Source organism: Amblyomma maculatum, chromosome 8, assembly GCF_055883805.1.
Source record: "Amblyomma maculatum isolate TAMU_Amacu chromosome 8, ASM5588380v1, whole genome shotgun sequence".
In the NCBI taxonomy this organism is placed as follows: Eukaryota; Metazoa; Arthropoda; class Arachnida; order Ixodida; family Ixodidae; genus Amblyomma; species Amblyomma maculatum.
This window is the reverse complement of record NC_139351.1, coordinates 34961242-34979618: the sequence shown is the minus strand read 5'-3', so window position 1 is coordinate 34979618 and position 18377 is coordinate 34961242. Positions and strand designations below refer to the sequence as shown.

The 18377-nt window shown below is 51.3% G+C and overlaps 1 non-coding gene and 1 pseudogene across 1 annotated transcript; both read left to right on the top strand.

Annotated features, from left to right (window-relative positions):
* Window positions 1-6144: 6144 nt before the first annotated feature.
* Window positions 6145-6263, top strand: LOC146180883 (5S ribosomal RNA). Its single transcript, XR_014700455.1, has one exon. It is a non-coding gene; the product is annotated as a 5S ribosomal RNA (ribosomal RNA).
* Window positions 6264-10541: 4278 nt separating this feature from the next.
* On the top strand, window positions 10542-11718 carry LOC146180882 (uncharacterized; annotated as a pseudogene).
* The last annotated feature ends 6659 nt before the right edge of the window (window positions 11719-18377 follow it).

Sequence of the window (18377 nt, the reverse complement as noted above, 5' to 3'; positions counted from 1 at the left end):
TGCCGTGTGGGTTGGGAGGGAGACCACCTGGGAACACCGAGTGCCGATGGCACTTCTTTTTGTTTTTTTTCTCACCGCACGCAGCTGGCTTCTCCATTTATTTTCTCACTGTCACTTTGGCGTCGCAGATTCTACTGGCTGCAGATGAGCCGAGCAGGCCGGGTCACGTTAATATCTGTGTCGATTAAATCATCACTTTGCGCGCATGCACAGGGAGATGCGACGCGCATATGTATACGGCGCAGAATTACTCGAGGCGATCGCGTGCGTGACTTCTCGGTGACAGTTTGACGCGTACGTACCTCATTCACCAGTTTGCCGTGCAACTTTCACAGTTTTTGAGACCATTTGCAGTGGCCACAAGCGCACAGTTCGGGCTCATCGGTGAACGGAGTGCAGTCCGTGCACCATGCATTCATGTGTAAACGACTCGCGATCGTCGCTCTCGCACTGCTCTTTAATTTTTGGAGTGCCAAAGCGCGCTCAGTTCGCCAGAATGGCTGGAAACAGCTCATAACATGTAAATGCACACTCGGTGCCTCATCACAAAGACAGCGCTTAACTGCATGTGTAGTCAATGAGCAGTTAAAACAGTACATAAGCCGCTCGAAACGACTGTTTCTCGCCATCGGCCATGGAAGTGTTAAGTGCAAAGACGGAAATATTTGTAAAGAACAGGAAATGTCTGGTGATTAATCCGAACCAGCAGGAGAAGGATGTGAAAGTCCACTGGATCCCGCCCCAAATCCCTGACGAGGTGCTAATACACCATTTTCAGCGCTTCGGTGAGGTAAAAGGGGTGCTACGTGAAAAGTGGCGCCGGCCGGGCCTGGAGCATATCGGTTCCAGCACTCGAATAGTGCAGATCGCACCAAGGGAACCGACATCACTCGACGAAATACCCCACCAGGTGACTATCTACGGCTGCCCGGTCCAGATCGCCGTGCCCGGCAGAGCACCGCTTTGTTTGAGATGTCGACAGACCGGACACCTACGCAGGCAGTGCAGGGCTCCCTGGTGTCAAGCCTGTCGCTCCATCGGACACCGCGAGGAAGACTGCACGCAGTCTTATGCAGCCAGAACGAGGCGTGGGGTTGCGAAGCAACCGTTGGATGATTTCATGGACGCAGAGGACATGGAAAAGATGGCGACTACCATGGAATCGCCACCAGACGTTGAAAGCCCGGCGGGTGCATTGACCGACGCCTCCATTTTCGCCCCACAAAAAGTAGCGATTCCAACTCTCGGAGAAGCTGGGTCTCCTTCTCCCCTTGATGGTGGGGCCTGCAGCAGCGCTAACTCGGAAGCGGCCGCCGCGCAGCAGGAGGAGCGAACCGAGACGCTGGACGAACCCAGCACCATAGATTCCACTGCGATCAGGGTGGTCGATGAACCTGCAGCCCTCACGAACGACGTCGAGGGGCCTCAGGGACCGGAATCAGAGAAGCCCGTCTCTAAACAACAGGATCGCCAACAACTTGACAGAGAGGAAGGGGGAAACACGGAGGGAACAACAACGGAAGGAAGGCGAACGGCGGAAAGAAGCAGAGAGGACAGGTCCGAGAAAACTAACACCAACCCCACCGATGCCCTTGACGAGCCCAATGTCAAGGAGGGGAAAAGAGAAAGCCGCCGCGTGACGAGGAAAGCCCTTGCAGCCGCCAGCCACCCTTGCGAGGTGGAGAGGGGTACTTCGGTAGGCGGTAGCGGGGGGCGCATGCCATCAGTCCCGTAAGCTTTCCCCCCCACAATGGATCCCTCCCAGCTGTCGCTTAAAGTGGCCACCATTAACGTGGCGAGCCTTATAAAAACAAAAAGGAAAAGATGGCTTCTCGATTTAATTAATGAAAACAGCGTCGACGTTGCTCTTTTACAAGAGACCAAAATTTCAAGTGCGGATGATGCTAAATTCTTCGTCCGTTACTTTGGAGCTCAATTCTGGTGTTTCCATACAATCACGACTTCAGGAGCAGGAGGCACCGCCATTCTCATTAGGAAAAAAGATAACGTCACCATTGTTGACTGCGAGCTGGGAGAGGACGGGCGCTTTTGTCTCGTTGATGCCCTTGTAGGGAGGGAGCTGACTCGCTTTGTGTGTGTCTATGCCCCGAATGAGACAACGGCACGGTCCGAGCTCTTTCGATCTCTCCGTCCTTTTCTTCTTGTCCCCGGAATCGTATACTTCGGAGGTGATTTTAACTGCGTACTCAGCACGAGTGATAGAGCGGGCGGGGGAGGCGGTGTGGATGCGTCGGCGCGGGTGTTAAGAGTTAAGTCCTGCGAGATTCTGACCTGGTGGACGTGGCGCTCGGACGAACGGGGTCGACTGCGCGCTACACCCGCTGGCGTGGAACAGCGCAGGCTCGCCTCGATCGCATCTATGTCTGCGGTGAGGCGCTCCAACGCGTCTGTAGCTACACCGTCACTCCTGTGTGTTTCTCTGATCATGGCCTGGTCTCGTGCGTGCTGGGTGCCTTAACATGTCGAACAGGAAAAACAGTGGAAAGACGGTGGATAATGAACTCGACTATCCTTTGCAACGAAGAGTTCTTGGATAAAGTTAATAAGGATATTGCTAGGCTTAAGTCTGGATCGGTTAATGCAGTAGAATGGGAGTTATTTAAAACAAAAGTCAAAACCATTGCCACAGAGATCGGAACAAAAACTGCCGCGTCCGCTAAAGCTAAAATCCGGCACCTCACAGGCACCCTTCAGGGCCTTGTCGAGGCCAACGAAGAGATGCCGGGAGAATTTTCTGATGACATTCGGAAAGTTAAAGAGGAACTTCGATCAGAACTGGAACGGCGTTATTGGGGCGCACTCGTCCGCAGTCGGGAGCGAAGAGTGCAGTACGAGGCGCAGCCATCAAAACTCTTTTGTGCCTTCGAACGGGAGCAGGCTGCACGGGGTAGTATACGGGAGGTTATTAATTGCGGCACCGCTGCGCGAGGGCATGGCGAAGTGGCGCAGGCTTTCGATGAATACTATCGCAAGCTTTTCCAGGCAGGAAAATCGCTGGATCCTGTGCCATCCGAAGTGCTGAGCGAACTTCCCAAAGTTCCTCAGGAGGTTAGGGAGGCAACAAACTCCTCATTGACTGCGGACGAGATAGAGCGCGTAATTGCAAAACTCCCTAAAAATAAATGACCCGGACCGGACGGCATAACAGCCGAATTTTACCAATGCTTTAGAAATGAACTCAGCCCAATACTAGCGGAGGTGTTCGAGGATATAAGAAAACGAAAACTTCTCCCGCCTTCTATGCGGCGCAGCAATTTAGTCCTGATTCCTAAGAAACCTTCCCCCGAATCAACCCCCGACGTAGCCGATTTCAGGCCAATCAGTCTACTTTCCACGGACTATAAGATTCTGGCTAGAGCTCTCGCTCGTCGACTCGAGACCGCCCTCAGCACCGTGGTGGGAGAGCATCAAACATGCGGCTTCAAAGGGCGCTCCATAAATACCAACTTACATCGCATGAGGACGGTCCGCGAGGCGGCGGATGTAGGGCTCCTTCCTTTGGCCATTCTCCAGATCGATTTGAGGAAGGCGTTTGATCAAGTTGACCGGGCTTTCCTCTTTTCTCTCCTTGAGCAGTGCGAGGTAGGTGACGACATTATAGATTGGCTCAAAATTTGTTACACTGAAATTAGTACTGCAATCGTCCTTAACGGTATACCAGGCGCGCCGATACAGGTGAATAGATCAGTACGACAAGGATGTCCGATGTCGCCTGTTCTCTTCACCTTGTATCTGGAACCTCTATGCCGCATGGTACTTGCGTCGAAAACCATCAAGGGTCTAGATCTCGGCGGCCAAGAACTGCGCGTCCTCGCATACGCGGACGATGCAGCCTTCATTTCCACATCCCAACAGCAAGTGGGGGAGGTGATTCGATTGGCAAAATCCTTCTGTCAATTTTCTGGAGCCGAACTAAATTTAAAAAAATCGCAAGGCGCCTGGTTGGGAGACTGGAGAGGGAAGCCCCGCCAACTCTTTGGAGTCAAATGGACGGAAAAAATTGACGAATATCTAGGCGTTAATCTAGATATTAACAAAGCGATCATGAACAGGTGGCAACCCAAACTAGTTGCCGCTGAAAGGAAGCTAGACCCATGGCGGCCAAGACACATAGCCATGTTCACGAGAGCCTATGTATGCAACGCGGTTGTTTACCCGGCGGTACTATACTCAGCCAAAGTGACCACAATTGACAGGGGCTCCGTGGGCAGGCTACACAGATCATGGGCAGTCTTCGTTTGGCGCTCTACGGCAGAGCCCATGCGCCGAAGCAATCTCTTCTGGAGCATGGAGCGAGGCGGACTGGGCCTAGTGAACATAAAACTTAAACTTGTAGTCCAAAGGCCTATTTTCTTTCGAAGCCAAAAGGATAATTTTCTTCGCGCGGCCACTCAGTATCTAGGCTCGGCGCACTTGGCCCCTTGGTTGGCCACAACTAAGCCAATAGGTCACGGCATGAGAGCCACAGCCTTCTACAAGGAGGTAGCGCAGTCCCTGGTGCTGCTGCAAGGGCTTTTTTCGTAGGAGTACCTGCTCTCAGTAAAGTCGAGAAAGATTTACTGGGACTTGCTTGCACAGTTTCTGCAACCTCCACTATATCGACAACCACCCATAGGGGTGGGGAAGAGTGATGTCCTCAAGCGCGTCAGGAAGCTGCCCGTTCCAACAGGCTCCAAGGATTTCTTCTTCCGTTTCCACACAGGAGTTTTGCCCGTGAAAGCTCGTCAGGAAGAGCGGGGCTTCTTCCTACCATGGGGCGCAAACTGTCTCCTGTGTGGCCGACGGGAGACCGCTCAACATGTCTTTATAGAATGCAACACTGCGAGCATCTTCTGGGACGAAGTACGGGGATTTTTCGCCACGGATTTGGAGGTCACATGGCCAGGGCGCTTGTGTCTCGACGCCTCTTGTGATCGTCCAGAGCTTCGAGACATTGTGATAGTGCTTACGTTGCATGCCCTCTGGCGTGCGCGCGTGGATGTGGTGGAGTGTGTGCGTTGGCCGAAACCAGCGTGGCGGCATCTATTGGACAAAGCAGAGTGGACAGTGAGCGCACGAGAGTCCTCTGGCACCGACGAAAGCCTGCAGGAGGAACTACGGCGAGGCTGCAGCGCTGTGATGGTCTTCAAGACACGACAGTACGAACGGTTTGGGTGCCGCTGATGCTTCACGCAGCGTTGCCCAAGTGATTTTTTTCCTATTTTCTGGTTTTCCTCTTTATCTTTCAGTGGCGCATTTTAGGCATATGTGTTACACTTTTTCTGACCCTTTCTTACCAGATCTCTCGACATAATTCTCTATTGTGCTTAATCTCCCCTCACGTTTCCTATGGCCGACGTTAACACGAGAAGCAATCAATGCACTCGGCTATTGGTTGAGTTGCAGCCTTGTACATATATATTTAAATAAAGGTTTCTTGTTACTGGAAAAAAAAAATCGTCCATACCATGCTGAATACGCCGGTTCTTGTCCGATCAAAGAAGCTAAGCAGCATTGGGCTCCGTCAGTACTTGGGAGGGAGACCACCTGGGAACACCGAGTGCTGATATGGCACTCTTTTGTATTTTTCTCCCCGCACGCAGCTGGCTTCTCCATTTTTTTTTCTCCCTGTCACTTTGGCGTCGCAAATTCTACTGGCTGCAGATGAGCCGAGCAGGCCGGGTCACGTTAATATCTGTGTCGATTAAATCATCACTTTGCGCGCATGCACAGAGAGATGCGACGCGCATATGTATACGGCGCAGAATTACTCGAGGCGATCCCGTGCGTGACTTCTCGGTGACAGTTTGACGCGTACGTACCTCATTCACCAGTTTGCCGTGCAACTTTCACAGTTTTTGAGACCATTTGCAGTGGCCACAAGCGCACAGTTCGGGCTCATCGGTGAACGGAGTGCAGTCCGTGCACCATGCATTCATGTGTAAACGACTCGCGATCGTCGCTCTCGCACTGCTCTTTAATTTTTGGAGTGCCAAAGCGTGCTCAGTTCGCCAGAATGGCTTGAAACAGCTCATAACATGTAAATGCACACTCGGTGCCTCATCACAAAGACAGCGCTTAACTGCATGTGTAGTCAATGAGCAGTTAAAACAGTATATAAGCAGCTCAAAACGACTGTTTCTCGCCATCGGCCATACCATGCTGAATACGCCGGTTCTCGTCCGATCACCGAAGCTAAGCAGCATTGGGCTCGGTCAGTACTTGGGAGGGAGACCACCTGGGAACACCGAGTGCTGATGGCACTTCCTTTTGTTTTTTTTTTCACACCGCACGCAGCTGGCTTCTCCATTTATTTTCTCACTGTCACTTTGGCGTCGCAGATTCTACTGGCTGCAGATGAGCCGAGCAGGCCGGGTCACGTTAATATCTGTGTCGATTCAATCATCACTTTGCGCGCATGCACAGAGAGATGCGACGCGCATATGTATACGGCGCAGAATTACTCGAGGCGATCCCGTGCGTGACTTCTCGGTGACAGTTTGACGCGTACGTACCTCATTCACCAGTTTGCCGTGCAACTTTCACAGTTTTTGAGACCGTTTGCAGTGGCCACAAGCGCACAGTTCGGGCTCATCGGTGAACGGAGTGCAGTCCGTGCACCATGCATTCAAGTGTAAACGACTCGCGATCGTCGCTCTCGCACTGCTCTTTAATTTTTGGAGTGCCAAAGCGCGCTCTGTTCGCCAGAATGGCTGGAAACAGCTCATAACATGTAAATGCACACTCGGTGCCTCATCACAAAGACAGCGCTTAACTGCATGTGTAGTCAATGAGCAGTTAAAACAGTGCATAAGCCGCTCGAAACGACTGTTTCTCGCCATCGGCTATACCATGCAGGTCTCGCCGTCGCACTCGGAGGGAGAGGTCATGGAGAAAACGGGCTCCTCAGGAGCGGCCGGCGCGTACGCGCCAAACCAGTTTTCCCCGGCGCCCCATGTTTCTTCCTTCGTCCCGGAATACAGGATTTTGCTGCCAACACTACCAACAGGCAAGCTGAGTGAAAACTCTATTTTCTTACATTGTGACCCATCTGTCCGTCCCTACAAAATCGATGATGTCGCGGCGGCGCTCTTGGAGTTCATTGACATGATGACAGTTACCGACCTAGGAGTTTTCCAATTTCATCATGTTTGGATGCTCACTTTCAAGACGCCACATGACATGGAAGTGTTAAGTGCAAAGACGGAAATATTAGTAAAGAACAGGAAATGTCTGGTGATTAATCCGAATCAGCAGGAGAAGGAGGTGAAAGTCCACTGGATCCCGCCCCAAATCCCTGACGAGGTGCTAATACACCATTTTCAGCGCTTCGGTGAGGTGAAAGGGGTGCGACGCGAAAAGTGGCGCCGGCCGGGCCTGGAGCATATCGGTTCCAGCACCCGAATAGTTCAGATCGCACCAAGGGAACCGACATCACTCGATGAAATACCCCACCAGGTGACTATCTACGGCTGCCCGGTCCTGATCGCCGTGCCCGGCAGAGCACCGCTTTGTTTGAGATGTCGACAGACCGGACACCTACGCAGGCAGTGCAGGGCTCCCTGGTGTCAGGCCTGTCGCTCCATCGGACACCGCGAGGAAGACTGCACGCAGTCTTATGCAGCCAGAACGAGGCGTGGGGTTGCGAAGCAACCGTTGGATGATTTCATGGACGCAGAGGACATGGAAAAGATGGCGACTACCATGGAATCGCCACCAGACAGTGAACGTCCGGCGGTTGCGTTTACCGAAGCCTCCATTTTTCCCCACAAGAAGCGGCGATCCCAACTCTCGGGGAAGCTGGGTCTCCTTCTCTCCCTGATGGTCGGGCCTGCAGCAGCGCGAACTCGGAAGCGGCCGCCGCGCAGCAGGAGGAGCAAACCGAGACGCTGGACGAACCCAGCACCATAGATCTCACTGCGATCAGGGAGGTCGACGAACCTGCAGCTCTCTCGAACGACGTCGAGGGGCCTCAGGGACCGGAATCAGAGAAGCCGGTCTCTAAACAACAGGACCGCCGACAACTTGAGAGAGAAGAAGGGGGAAACACGGAGGGAACTACAACGGAAGGAAGGCGAACGGCGGAAAGAAGCAGAGAGGACAGGTCCGAAAAAACCAACACCAACCCCACCGATGCCATTGACGAGCCCAATGTCAAGGAGGGGAAAAGAGAAGGCCGCCGCGTGACGAGGAAAGCCCTTGCAGCCGCCAGCCACCCTTGCGAGGTGGAGAGGGGTACTTCGGTAGGCGGTAGCGGGGGGCGCATGCCACCAGTCCGGTGAGCTTTCCCCCCCACAATGGATCCCTCCCAGCTGGTGCTTAAAGTGGCCAGAGCCTTATAAAAACAAAAAGGAAAAGATGGCTTCTCGATTTAATTAATGAAAACAGCGTCGACGTTGCTCTTTTACAAGAGACCAAAATTTCAAGTGCGGATGATGCTAAATTCTTCGTCCGTTACTTTGGAGCTCAATTCTGGTGTTTCCATACAATCACGACTTCAAGAGCAGGAGGCACCGCCATTCTCATTAGGAAAAAAGATAACGTCACCATTGTTGACTGCGAGCTAGGAGAGGACGGGCGCTTTTGTCTCGTTGATGCCCTTGTGGGGAGGGAGCTGACTCGCTTTGTGTGTGTCTATGCCCCGAATGAGACAACGGCACGGTCCGAGCTCTTTCGATCTCTCCGTCCTTTTCTTCGTGTCCCCGGAATCGTATACTTCGGAGGTGATTTTAACTGCGTACTCAGCACGAGTGATAGAGCGGGCGGGGGAGGCGGTGTGGATGCGTCGGCGCGGGTGTTAAGAGAAGTCCTGCGAGATTCTGACCTGGTGGACGTGGCGCTGGGACGAACGGGGTCGACTGCGCGCTACACCCGCTGGCGTGGAACAGCGCAGGCTCGCCTCGATCGCATCTATGTCTGCGGTGAGGCGCTCCAACGCGTCCACAACTAAACCGTCACTCCTGTGTGTTTCTCTGATCATGGCCTGGTCTCGAGCGTGCTGGGTGCCTTAAAGACACGTCGAACAGGAAAAACAGTGGAAAGACGGTGGATAATGAACTCGACTATCCTTTGCAACGAAGAGTTCTTGGATAAAGTAAATAAGGATATTGCTAGACTTAAGTCTGGATCGGTTAATGCAGTAGCATGGGAGTTATTTAAAACAAACGTCAAAACCATTGCCACAGAGATCGGAACAAAAATTGCCGCGTCCGCTAAAGCTAAAATCCGGCACCTCACAGGCACCCTTCAGGGCCTTGTCGAGGCCAACGAAGAGATGCCGGGAGAATTTTCTGATGACATTCGGAAAGTTAAAGAGGAACTTCGATCAGAACTGGAACGGCGTTATTGGGGCGCACTCGTCCGCAGTCGGGAGCGAAGAGTGCAGTACGAGGAGCAGCCATCAAAACTCTTTTGTGCCTTCGAACGGGAGCAGGCTGCACGGGGTAGTATACGGGAGGTTATTAATTGCTGCACCGCTGCGCGAGGGCATGGCGAAGTGGCGCAGGCTTTCGATGAATACTATCGCAAGCTTTTCCAGGCAGAAAAACCGCTGGATCCCGTGCCATCCGAAGTGCTGAGCGAACTTCCCAAAGTTCCTCAGGAGGTTAGGGAGGCAACAAACTCCTCATTGACTGCGGACGAGATAGAGCGCGTAATTGCAAAACTCCCTAAGAATAAATCACCCGGACCGGACGGCATAACAGCCGAATTTTACCAATGCTTTAGAAATGAACTCAGCCCAATACTAGCGGAGGTGTTCGAGGATATAAGAAAACGAAAACTTCTCCCGCCTTCTATGCGGCGCAGCAATTTAGTCTTGATTCCTAAGAAACCTTCCCCCGAATCAACCCCCGACGTAGCCGATTTCAGGCCAATCAGTCTTCTTTCCACAGACTATAAGATTCTGGCTAGAGCTCTCGCTCGTCGACTCGAGACCGCCCTCAGCACCGTGGTGGGAGAGCATCAAAAATGCGGCTTCAAAGGGCGCTCCATAAATACCAACTTACATCGCATGAGGACGGTCCGCGAGGCGGCGGATGTAGGGCTCCTTCCTTTGGCCATTCTCCAGATCGATTTGAGGAAGGCGTTTGATCAGGTTGACCGGGCTTTCCTCTTTTCTCTCCTTGAGCAGTGCGAGGTAGGTGACGACATTATAGATTGGCTCAAAATTTGTTACACTGAAATTAGTACTGCAATCGTCCTTAACGGTATACCAGGCGCGCCGATACAGGTGAATAGATCAGTACGACAAGGGTGTCCGATGTCGCCTGTTCTCTTCACCCTGTATTTGGAACCTCTATGCCGCATGGTACTTGCGTCGAAAACCATCAAGGGTCTAGATCTCGGCGGCCAAGAACTGCGCGTCCTCGCATACGCGGACGATGCAGCCTTCATTTCCACATCCCAACAGCAAGTGGGGGAGGTGATTCGATTGGCAAACTCCTTCTGTCAGTTTTCTGGAGCCGAACTAAATTTAAAAAAATCACAAGGCGCCTGGTTGGGAGACTGGAGAGGGAAGCCCCGCCAACTCTTTGGAGTCGAATGGACCGAAAAAACATGACGAATATCTAGGCGTTGATCTAGATATTAACAAAGCGATCATGAACAGGTGGCAACCCAAACTAGTTGCCGCTGAAAGGAAGCTAGACCCATGGCAGCCGAGACACATAGCCATGTTCACGAGAGCCCATGTATGCAACGCGGTTGTTTACCCGGCGGTACTATACTCAGCCAGAGTGACCACAATCGACAGGGGCTCCGTGGGCAGGCTACAGAGATCATGGGCAGTCTTCGTTTGGCGCTCTACGGCAGAGCTCATGCGCCGAAGCAATCTCTTCTGGAGCATGGAGCGAGGCGGACTGGGCTTAGTGAACATAGAACTTAAACTTGTAGTCCAAAGGCTCACTTTCTTTCGAGGCCAAAAGGATAATTTTCTTCGTGCGGCCACTCAGTATCTAGGCTCGGCGCACTTGGCCCCTTGGTTGGCCACAACTAAGCCAATAGGTCATGGCTTGAGAGCCACAGCCTTCTACAAGGAGGTAGCGCAGTCCCTGGCGCTGCTGCAAGGGCTTTTTTCGTAGGAGTACCTGCTCTCAGTAAAGCCGAGAAAGATTTACTGGGACTTGCTTGCACAGTTTCTGCAACCTCCACTATATCGACAACCACCCATAGGGGTGGGGAAGAGATGTCCTCAAGCGCGTCAGGAAGCTGCCCGTTCCAACAGGCTCCAAGGATTTCTTCTTCCGTTTCCACACAGGAGTTTTGCCCGTGAAAGCTCGTCAGGAAGAGCGGGGCTTCTTCCTACCATGGGGCGCAAACTGTCTCCTGTGTGGCGGACGGGAGACCGCTCAACATGTCTTTATAGAATGCAACACTGCGAGCATCTTCTGGGACGAAGTACGGGGATTTTTCGCCACGGATTTGGAGGTCACATGGCCAGGGCGCTTGTGTCTCGACGCCTCTTGTGATCGTCCAGAGCTTCGAGACATTGTGATAGTGCTTACGTTGCATGCCCTCTGGCGTGCGCGCGTGGATGTGGTGGAGTGTGTGCGTTGGCCGAAACCAGCGTGGCGGCATCTATTGGACAAAGCAGAGTGGACAGTGAGCGCACGAGAGTCCTCTGGCACCGACGAAAGCCTGCACGAGGAACTACGGCGAGGCTGCAGCGCTGTGATGGTCTTCAAGACACGACAGTACGAACGGTTTGGGTGCCGCTGATGCTTCACGCAGCGTTGCCCAAGTGATTTTTTTCCTATTTTCTGGTTTTCCTCTTTATCTTTCAGTGGCGCATTTTAGGCATATGTGTTACACTTTTTCTGACCCTTTCTTACCAGATCTCTCGACATAATTCTCTATTGTGCTTAATCTCCCCTCACGTTTCCTATGGCCGACGTTAACACGAGAAGCAATCAATGCACTCGGCTATTGGTTGAGTTGCAGCCTTGTACATATATATTTAAATAAAGGTTTTTTGTTACTGGAAAAAAAAATCGTCCATACCATGCTGAATACGCCGGTTCTTGTCCGATCAAAGAAGCTAAGCAGCATTGGGCTCCGTCAGTACTTGGGAGGGAGACCACCTGGGAACACCGAGTGCTGATATGGCACTCTTTTGTATTTTTCTCCCCGCACGCAGCTGGCTTCTCCATTTTTTTTTCTCCCTGTCACTTTGGCGTCGCAAATTCTACTGGCTGCAGATGAGCCGAGCAGGCCGGGTCACGTTAATTTGTGTGTCGATTCAATCATCACTTTGCGCACTCACGGAGAGATGCGACGCGCATATGTTTACGCTGCAGAATTACTCGAGGCGATCACGTGCGTGGCTTCTCGGTGTCAGTTTGACGCGTACGTGCCTCATTCACCAGTTTGCCGTGCAACATTCACAGTTTTTGAGACCATTTGCAGTGGCCACAAACGCACAGTTCGGGCTCATCGGCGCACGGACTGCAGTCCGTGCACCATGCATCCATGTGTAAACTCGCGAACGTCGCTCTCGCACTGCTCTTTAATTTTTGGAGTGCCAAAGTGCGCTCAGTTCGCCAGAATGGCTGGAAACAGCTCAGAACATGTAAATGCCACTCGGTGCCTCATCACAAAGGCAGCGCTTAGCTGCATGTGTGGGCAATGAGGCGTTAAAACAGTACATAAGCCGCTCGAAACAACTGTTTCTTGCCATCGGCCATACCATGCTCAGTCTCCCCGTCGCACTCAGAGGGAGAGGTCATGGAGAAAACGGGCTCCTCAGGAGCGGCCGGCGCGTACGCGCCAAACCAGTTTTCCCCGGCGCCCCATGGTTCTGCCTTCGTCCCGGAATACAGGATTTTGCTGTCAACGCTACCAACAGGAAAGCTGAGTGAAAACTCTATTAACGCGGTAGCGTTAAGGAGCTCGTGTCGCAGAAAAGCCGGTGTCGTCGGCGGCGTTGGCCGTGAGCGATAAATCCCGGCATGCACGTCATAAATAAAAAGCAACTTCCAAGATGGGCTGGGTGGGAATCGAACCAGGGTCTCCGGAGTGTGAGACAGAGACGCTACCACTCAGCCACGAGTTTTTTTTTTTTTCTTTATTGCCGTGAAACACAGACCAAAAGAACACATAATAAAACACGTCAACTACACTTCAGCTAACGCGTACGCGGCTAAAATCTTTTCAAGTGCACCAACTCATCAAACAGAGAATGCCATTGTGGCGGATCCTGCTCCATCCTGAAAGTTTCGCGTATATACACAGCACTTTCAATAAAGTTTTCACGCGAAGATCGTGTATCTATATCTGCATGACGCACCTGCAATCGTGTTTTCCACAAACTATGGAGGCCAAGAAGCATAATTAGATCATAAGGTGCATCATCGTTCTGCACTGGTAGGAATCTTATACCGTAAGGAGTTAATGGAAGCTCCTTTTTAATTGTCCTTTGGAGGACGTCCCATAGAAAGACAGCATCCCAACACTGTAAGAAAACGTGTTCAATTGTTTCCGGTTTTTTGCACAACAGGCAATTTGTTGTCCATGGGACGAAGATACCTTTTTCATTCAGCCAGGTTTTAACAGGGAGCGTATTGGAGTGAAGTTTGAAAAGGAACGTTTTAGCTGATGGCCTCACGTTCATCTTCTTAACTCACTTCAAAACGCCCTGCCCTGGGCCTCCACAGTGTAATTCCCGGTAAAAAGGCACCGGCAGCATCGCGTCAATGAGATCTTTATAGTTTTTTTCTGGGAACATTGGAAAGATAATCAAAAGAAAACCGCACTTCTAGAAACTTGCACGAAAAAACAACCTTGCGCAGGTAGCCAGTCACAGTACCAGGCATGTTTTCACATGACACAATCCATTCAGGGAGCAGCCTCTGCAATCGCACTTGCATCACAGTTCTTAGAAAGGTATCTTTTTGATCCCGGAGGAATATAAATCGCGAGACCACCTGACGCAAGAACAGATGTGCAAGGCCAAGCCCGCCCCTTTTAACAGAAATAAACAAATTCGTCCGGGCGGTTTTTTCCCATGTGGATGCCCAAATAAAAACAGCAAAAACGCGGTGCATTTTCTGAATTGAGGTTCGTGAGATACACAACACATTTATGAGGTACCACAGCCTCGAAATAAGAAAAACATTGCAAATAGAAGCGCGCGAAAACATTGACAGTTGCCTTCCTTGCCACGCATCCGCTTTTTCTTTCACTCTGGATGTTTCTTCCACCCAGTGCACGTTGGGATCTTGATAACATTCTAAAGGCACGCCTAGATATCGTGTTGGGAGAGCAGACCATCGCAGCTTACAGAAGAAATCAGGTGTCACGTCCCAATCACCGTGCCAAAACCCAGAGCTTTTCTCCCAATTGATCTTGCATCCGGTTTGATCACAAAATGTTTGGACGACACCAGTGACTTCACAGATGCTTTTTCTAGTTGCACAAAACACTGCTATGTCATCAGCATATGCCAGCATTTTCACGTGTGCTGATTGCAGCTTGAATCCTAAAATGCGATCGCTATCAATGATAGCCAAGCAAAGTGTCTCTAAATGCAGTGCAAAAAGCAGAGGTGAGAGCGGGCAGCCCTGCCTTACTGATGACCGTACTGCGATGCTGTCAGTCAGTTCACCATTCACAATAATACGGGTCGTGCAGTTCGCATAAGCCATTTTAACACCCTCCACTATGACGTCACCAAGGTTAGAATGCTCCAAAATGGAAAAAAGAATTTTGTGAGAAACACGGTCAAAGGCTTTCGCCAAATCTAATTGCATCATGGCTATCTGACCACCGAGTGCATCGACGCATTCTAATACGGTTCTTGCGACATGCATATTCGTGGCAATGGATCGACCCTTGATGCCGCACGTTTGATGAGACCCAACCAATGTTTTTATTGCGCTTTGCAGTCTTTTTGCTAAAACCTTCATGTACACCTTATAGTCAACATTGGTGAGGCTTATCGGTCGATATGACCCCACCAACTGTCGTTTCTCCGGATCATCTGTCTTGGGTATTAGAACAATGTGCGATGTAGAGAAAGGCAATGGAACAGTATTACGTTCATAAGCTTCAGTGATTACACAGAACATAAACTGAGCCGCATACTGCTGAAAAGTTTTAAAGAATGCGGCGCTTAGACCATCCGGCCCAGGGGCCTTCCCAGGTGTCAGGTCATATCTATTGCAGATAGTATCTCCTGCAACGTTACCGGTTTTTCTAGGCGCGCTTTACTTTCGTCATCCAGTGCAGGCATCAGTCTTAGAAAATCTGCTCGAAAGCCGCCTACAGTCTCAAGCTTAGCGCTAAGCAGTTCTTCGAAGTGCTCTGTTATCGCACGCTGAATATCTTTAGCATCTTCAGTGATATGGCCGGCATATCTTATACTCCTTATTTCTTTCTGGCAGGCGTATCTTTTCTCGTCTGCTCGCGCTCGTTTTGTCGGTACTTCTCCAGCCCAAAGTTTTTCAGCCCTTGCACGTATAACAGCCGCTGTGTATCTTTCACTGTCGATTGTTTCCAACTCACTTTTTATCTCTCGTATTTTACTGGCGAAATGCCCTGGCACTGAACTTTCCATGCTCAAAAGAAACTGGAGTTGTTCATTCAGTTCTTTTTCTTTTTCTTTCTCTTTATGCCGCACCTTACTGCTCTTTTCTATGGATTTCAATTTGACCCACTCTTTGAAGCTGTCCCATTCCGCTGCAAAACTTACTGGTCGCATAGCAAGACGATCTTCAAACTCGGTCTTAACTTCCGTAAGGAACTCTTCATCGACGAGAAGCTTGGCATTCAGTTTCCATAGGTACCAGTTAAAGCGCGATTTCTTTCCTGCCCTACCGAACACTGCACTCACGAGACAATGATCGCTGAAAGACACAGGTGTGACCTCATATGCAGTACATGGGGAAACAAGATCTACCGAGGCATACACCCTGTCCAATCTAGCATGGCTATCTCGCTGAAAGTGCGTGAACTCTGGCTGGTTTCCAGTGGAGAACACACTGCCAACATCCTCAAGGCCATACTCATGCACAAGTGCATTCAACAGGTCGGAGCTTCTGTCTGTTCGAGGTTTACACTTCGCCGCTCGGTCCACAGCTGAGCACACACAGTTGTAGTCACCAAGTACAAGCAAGATTTTGTCAGTCTTCAGCCACAATTCAATAGACTCAAAAAACGATTCACGTTCGCATTTTGAATTGGGAGCATACACACACACAACACGCCAGCATAAATTACAGTAGGTAAAATCAGTAACCAAAAGCCGACCACTTGGACAGGCAAAAACGAACTCTACACTTACTCCCAGCGTGTTACGTATAAATAAAAGGCATCCACCCGATGCACCAACAGAATGGCATACACACACATAAAAGTTTGCTTGAAAAGAAGCCACCATACGGTCAGTGCTTTCTTGGCTCTCAATCTTTGACTCTTGCACAGCTGCTATATCTATATTATTATCCAAAAGGAGGCGACTGAGCTAGCATTGTCGCCTTCTCGCTCCCAGCCCTCTGACATTCAAAGTAGCTACGTGTAACGGCAAATTAAGCTATTAAGCTTAAGAGTCATGAATTAGAAAGAGACGCCCGTACCAGCATGGTGCCTGCCTTCATGGTTGCGTGGCCTCCGCTTCTGAAGAACAGCGGCGTATGTGTGCATGTAATGTCCTCCCAGCAGAACATCGGGCTGCATTCAAACGAAGTCCAAGCACCGTCTTTCATTTTTTTTTCCACACACGCCCCTCTTGGTTGCAGAATGTTCCTGACGCTGGTCGGTAGGCAGCCGACCCACAAATCGTTCAGGACACCACAAAACTACGGAGGCGGTTTCCCCGCCTGCCGCGTGTCGGCCGAGAAGTTCGGCTTCGGTCGCAAAGTTGCTCTTCGGATGCCCGCAGTTTTCGGAGGCGGTTCACCACAAACATCGCCTGGCAGCTGAGTCTCCTCGACGCTTTCTTCGTGTGGACGTGTCGCGGCAATTAAGGCTGCTGTCTCCGGCCCAACCTCCATGGCATCAGTACAGGAAGGCTCAGTACTGAGATGGTCCTCAGCATCAGAAAATTTGATTACGTCTTCTGACGTTTCCTTTGACGCGCTTTCATGGTCCTGGGATGGAACGTTCAAGACATGCAGAGTTTCATTCTGTTCATTAGAGACCGTCACCTTATTCTTTAAAACCGTCATGGAAGGCGCGTCCTGTTTCGTTGACTGACCTCTAATATCAGCAGCCTCCTCCGCATCCGCCTCGTCCATAATTAACTCGGACGAGTCTTCGCTGGTCCCAGGCCCGGCAATGCTAGCGTAGGTTCGTGCACACTGGCTGTCTTCATGCCCGACCCGTCGACAGGTTCCGCAGCGAGGAACCCGGCACTCTTTGCGGATGTGACCCGTACTCCGGCAGCGTAGGCACAACGGGGGTCTGCCTGGCACAATCACTAGCGCCAGCTCGCCGCTAACATTCAACTGATGCGGAAGGTCGTCGAGCTTCAAGCCAGCTTTCAGCTTCAGCGTGACGAGTCTAGTGGTGGAGCCCTTTTCTAGCATACCTTTAACACGCCAGCGCTCCCGGGAAACCTCCGACACCTTTCCGTACGGCGCAAATGCAGCACGAACATCCTCGTCTGGCACGTTGTGTAGCAGCCAGTGAAGTTTGAGTCGCACGTCCTGGTTCGCCGGGTCAATCACCAAGCAGCGACCGTTTTTTACACACAGCTCACCTACACTTACAATCTTCTTCACCGCTTCAGTATCTTTGAGAGTGACGGCCCAGACGTGGCTCATCCGATACGCCCCCATTGCGATAACGTCGGGGATTAGCGAGTGTTGCGTCAAAGCATCCCGGAAATCTTCCACCCGGTACGGGCGGGCCCTGATATCGGCATGCAAAAAAAAACGGTATTCAAAACAAACCGACCTGTTGGCAGTGCAGGCAAAACAACCTGGTAAGTATTGTCCTGTTCCGCAGTCCTGTTACCGCGGCCTGACATGGCCGCTGAAGCCGCTCCTGAGGAGCCCTGCATCCTGCGTCCGTTCACTGGCTTGGCCGGAAGCAGAATCATTCACTCAGCCACGAGTTTGATGCTTGAAAGCGGTACAAAAGCGCTTCTAGTGAATGCGGTGTTGCCTTAGAAACGTGCCGTAGAACATTATACTGCAGTGTATATCGGTAAATATGAGCATGTTACTTACAGAAGTCGCAGTTACACGAGTAGTGAAGTACGTTTCCGCTACATTTCTTCTGCGCTCTGCGCACATGCAGAGCCATCTTGCGGCAAACACAGAAGAACCCCTCCTCGCAATGTGCGGCGCTGCCCCGACACGTGGCGCGCCACTCGCCCCTGACGTTTCGCCGTGCACCCTCACGGGTTGTAGAATCAAGCGTCTTTCCTTTCTTTAGAT